Here is a 5,467-nt window from a genome sequence, read left to right on the forward strand (position 1 = left end):
TAAAAAGATGTGTTGTCATCCAGGCTTTGTTGTTCCATGTATACAGCAAAGGCAGAGTAGATTTAGTATTAATTTTTAAGAGGCCTAGGATTTTTTGAATGATAAACGAGCTTTGGCTTCAACTTAAAGTTACCAGCTGCATTAACCCCTAACAAGTAAGTCAGTCTGTCCTTTGAAGCTTTGAAGCCAGGCATTGACTTCTCCTCCTTAGCTATGAGTGTCCTATATGGCATCTTCTTCCAATAGAAGGCTGTTTCAACTACATTGAAAACCTGTTGTTTAGTGTGGCCACCTTAATCAATGATCTTAGCTAGAGCATCTGGGTAATTTGCTGCAGCTTCTCCATCAGCACTTGTTGCTTCATCTTATACTTTTATGTTATGGAGATGGCTTCTTTCCTTAAACCTAAAGAACTAACTTCTGCTAGCTTCAAACTTTTCTTCTGTAGCGTCCTCATCTCTCTCAGTCTTGATAGAGCTGAAGAGAGTTAGAGCCTTGCTCTGGATTCGGCTTTGGCTTAAGGGAATGTTGTGGCTGTTTGATATTCTATCCAGACCACTAAAACTTTCTTCAAATCAGCAATAAGGCTGTTTCACTTTCTTATCATTCATGTGCTCAGTGGAGTAGAACTTTTAATTTACTTCAAGAACCTTGCCTTTGCATTCACAACTTGACTAACTGTTTGGCTCAAGAGGCCTAGCTTCTGGCCTGTCTTGGCTTTTGACATGCCTTCTAAGCTTAATCATTTCTAGCTTTTTATTTAAAGTGACAGATATGCAATGCTTTTTTTTATTTGAACACTTAGAGGCTGTTGTAAGGTTATTAATGGGCCTAATTTCAATATTGTTTTGTCTCAGGAAATAGGAAGAGCTGAGGAGGAGGAGAGAGACCAGAGAACGTCTGGTTGAGGGGAGTCAGAACACATACAACTTTTATCGATTAAGTTTGCCTTCTTATATGGGTGGGGTTCACGGTGCCCAAAAACAATTACAACAGTTTTATCAAAGATCACTTATTATAGGTCATTATATATATAATGTATATTATATATATTATATTATATTACATATACATAATGAAAAAGTTTGAAATATTGCAAGAATTACCAAAATTTTACATAGTGACAAAAAGCAAAAACATACTGTTGGGAAAATGGGGCTGTTAGACTTGCTTGATGCTCACAAGGGTTGCCACAAACCTTCAATTTGTAGGAAGTACAATAATCTGTGAAGTGCAATAAAGAGACATGCAATAAAATGAGGTATGGCTGTCACAGACTAGGAGGATTATAAACAACAGAAATTTATTTATCAGAATTCTGGTGGTTGGAAGTCCAAGATCAAGGTGCCAGTAAGGTCAGATAGGGATGAGGGCTTTCTTTAGCTGATGACTGATGACTTCTTGTTTTATCCTCAAACAGTGAAAAGAGGACACAAGAGAGTTCTCTGGAGCCCTTTTTATAAGGACATTATTCCCATTCATGAAGTCTCCATCTTCAAAACCTAATTGCCTCTCGAAGGCCCTGCCTCCTAATGCCATCACATTAGGCATTAGGATTTCAACATGTGAATTTGGCAGGGAGGAACATAAACACTCAGCCCATAACATCAGAGAAGCTAAAATGCTTCTGAAGGTGAGATTCCTGATGCACCCTGAGGGATGAACAGGACTGTGCAAGGAGAAGGGTGGGCATACCCCTAGCAAAGGAACAGACAAGAAGTCAGTGCTCTGCATTTCCAAGACATGAGCTGCTCTTAGGACCAAGATTGAAATCCTTGGCAGAGCTTTCAGGGGTGATATGGTTTGGATTTGTGTCCCTGCCCAAACCTCATGTTGAAATGTAATCCCCATTTGGAGGCAGGCCTGGTGATTGGGTCATGGGAGCAGATTTATTTCTCCGTGCTGTTCTCATGATAGTGAGTGACTGCTCATGAGAGCTGGTTGTTTAAAAGCGTGTGACCCCTCCCCTTTCTCTCTCTTCCTCCTGCTCTGATCATGTAAGACATGCCTGCTTCCCCTTTGCCTTCCACCTTGATTGTAAGTTTTCTGAGGCCATGCTTCCTGTACAGCCTGCAGAACTGTGAGCGAATTAAACCTCTTTTCTTTACAAATTACCCAGTCTCAGGTGTTTCTTTATAGCAGTGCAAAAACAGACTAATACAAGAGTTTTGATAATATGGTCTCTGCCCACTTCTCCAAATTCATCTCACTCCTTCTCCCTTGCTCAGAACACGAGCCTCCACCTGACCTGGGAACGTTGCATGTGCTGTTTCTTTTTGCTGGATGTCTTTCCCTGTCATCCTGAACTCTCATCCTAAACATCATTTCTTTAGGAAACTTGTCCCTAGTGCCTCTAACCAGGTCAGTTCTGTCTATCATACTTAGGAACTTTTCTTCGCAAAATGAGTCACAGTTTATAATTACACTTTTGTGGGACGATTGGATTAATGTCTGTGTTCCTCTGTGACAGACTGAAAAACTGTCCCCAATTCTTTATCCTTCCCTTTGCCTGCACCTTTTGCCATGTGGTTTTGCAATCTCCATCCCATAACTTTGATCTCAGCCATATGAGTTGCTTTAGCTGATGGAATGCAGGTGAAAGTGATGGTGTGCCATTTCTGAATCTAGAACTTAAGAGGCCTTTTGTGCTTCTGCCACCACCATGAGAAGTACATGCCCAGCTAGTCCTCTGGCACAAGGAGGACAAAAGTTGTGTGGATCAGGCCCAGACTCACCCTGCAACTTAGAATGCTCCACTGAGCCCAGCTAGATCAGTCATACCCTAGCCAACCACAGAGGCACGAGCAAAACCAATGCTTATTCCTGCGTGCTACTAAAATATTGGAGTTGTTTGTTATACTACAATAACTGACTGATACACCCCCACTATATACTAAGCTTCGTTTAAGCAAGAATCAAATGTTTGTTCACATTGAATCCTTACCACCTTACACATAGTGGACCCTTAATACATATTTGCTGAATTAATGAATGATTAGCAGACCAGGTTACACTAGCAGCCAGAAAGCCCTGCACTATCAGGGGACCACTGTGGTTTCACAAAGTGAAGTGTACTTCTAGTCAGTCAGAGTGGTCCACTCTTCTAGGACATAAGCAAAGAAGAAATGGGGAGATTGGGAAAGACATTAGGGGGAGGGATAAAGAGAGGTTGGCAAATGGATACAAACATACAGTTAGATGTTAGATGGAAGGAGTAAGTTCTAATGTTTGATAGCAGAGTAAGGTGACTATAGCTAACAACAATATATCATATATTTCAATATAGCTAGAAGAGAGGGCTTGAAATGTTTCCATAACATAGGGATGATAAATACTCGAGGTGATGGACACCCCAAATACCCTGACTTGATCATTACACAGTCTGTGTAGCAAATATAATAAATTATCACATGTATCCCATAAATGTGTACAAATATTTGTATCAATAAAAAAAAGAAATGGATGGAAACCATCTTTCAGCCTGCTTGTCCCCAAGACCTCTGCCTCCAGAACTTCAAGGCTTGGAGAAGAGGCCTATAGCAGAATAAGTGATTAGACCTTTGGAGATATTAGGACATCCCTATAGCCATCAAAGTGTATCTATCAGTCAACAGCCTGAGTCTTACTTGACACCTAGGAAGTATCTCCCATGCTGCTCATTTTTATTTGGATTAACTCAGAGACACCAGGAATAAATTGATAATGATAATGATGACAGATACATTTAATAACATTAAAAAAAAATGTGTGCTGGCTACTGTGCTATAACAGATTATCTACTTTAATTCCCTACAACAATTAAATGGAGTGTGTTCTGTTTTACAGATGAGGAACCTGAGGTTGAAAGAGGTATGGTACCATGTGCCAAAACACGAAGCTAGCAAAGAGAGCCTGAAAGAGGTATGGTACCCTGTGCCAAAGCATGAAGCTAGCAAAGATTTAAGAGAATTCAAAATCAGGTAGTCCGAGTTCAGAGCTCATGCCCCTAATCACTGAGCTATGGCCTGAGCAGTGACTCAGAAGTTTCAAGACTCAGTCCCAGCTCCAGCCCATATGAACTCAGATAAGGCCTTTCCTCTCACTGAGCATGGTTACTTTCTTGGTAAAGATGTCTGAAGGACTTTCCAGCTCTGGCTGCTCCTGACCTGTGGCTTGAGCTACTCTTCCTCATTTCTCTCATGTACCCCCAGCTGCCATCTCCCAAGAATGTCCTTTTGGGGCACTTTTACCAGGTATCAACCTTCTCAGACCCAGCCACCAGCAATTGTCACTGCTTTTCCTGGAGGCAGGTGTGCAGTATGTATTGAAAGTCTTAATGATGCTCATAACATTTCCCTTAAAGAAAGATCAAAAGTGAGCACAAGGGCTTATGGGCAGAAATGTTTACGGGGCATTATTTATCATAAGGGAAGCCTAGAAATAACCTAAACATCCATCCTTAGTGGATTGGTTAAATAAATTGCAGCACATAACTCAACAGGAGTACCATGGAGCCTTTTAAAAATATAAAATGGCTCATTTGCCATGTTATGCATCACAGCGTTATTCAAAGGGCAAAATATGGAGGAAAATATTCAAATGTCTGTCAGTACTGAATTGGTTAAATAAATTGTAGCATGTTCATATAGTAGACTACTGCAGAGTGGTTCAAAGAAATGAGAACGTTCTCTATATATTTAATATAGAAAATTCTCCCAGATACTTTGTTAAGTGAAAAAACGAGGTGAGGAACAGTGTTTATAGCATGCAATATTTTGCAGAAAAATAAAAACATATATGTATATTTCTTTATATAATCATGAGATTCTGGAAAGAGACTCAAGAAAGAACAAGTTATTGGTAGGAGGACTGGTCAGATGGGGCACAAAGGTGAAAGGAAACTCTTTACTATAAACCCATATATATATAATTTTATTTTAAGTTCAGGGATACATGTGCAGGACGTGCAGGTTTGTTACATAGGTAAACGTGTGTCATGGTGGTTTGCTGCACCTATCAACCCATCACTTAGGTGTTAAGCCCCACATGCATTAGCTATTTATCCTGATGCTCTCCCTCCCCCAACACCGCTCATCAAGCCCCGGGGTGTGTTGTTCCCGTCCCTGTGTCCTCGTGTTCTCGTCGTTCAGCTCCCACTTATAAGTGAGAACATGCGGTGTTTGGTTTTCTGTTCCTGAATTAGTTTACTGACGATAAAGGCTTCAAGCCCCGGTTTTTTCAGGTGTCGCCAGGGCCGGACCAGGAGTCTCTCCTTGGGGCGCTACGCTACAGCAGAGTACAAGTCTGAGGCGGAGGGAGTCATGTCAGGACAAGCGTTTAAAAAGTTTCTTCCGAGGGGCGGAGCAAGATGGCTGAATAGGAACAGCTCCAGTCTCCAACTCCCAGCGTGAAGGACACAGAAGACTGGTGATTTCTGCATTTTCAACTGAGATACTGGGGTCATCTCACTAGTGAGTGCCGGACAATC

At 41.3% G+C, this 5,467-nt stretch overlaps 1 pseudogene; it reads left to right on the forward strand.

Annotated features, from left to right (window-relative positions):
• The first annotated feature begins 2,283 nt into the window (after positions 1–2,283).
• LOC105519296 overlaps positions 2,284–5,467 on the forward strand; it is a 9,427-nt pseudogene continuing 6,243 nt past the window's right edge.

Source organism: Colobus angolensis, unplaced genomic scaffold (assembly GCF_000951035.1).
Source record: "Colobus angolensis palliatus isolate OR3802 unplaced genomic scaffold, Cang.pa_1.0 Scaffold343, whole genome shotgun sequence".
Classification (NCBI taxonomy): Eukaryota; Metazoa; Chordata; class Mammalia; order Primates; family Cercopithecidae; genus Colobus; species Colobus angolensis.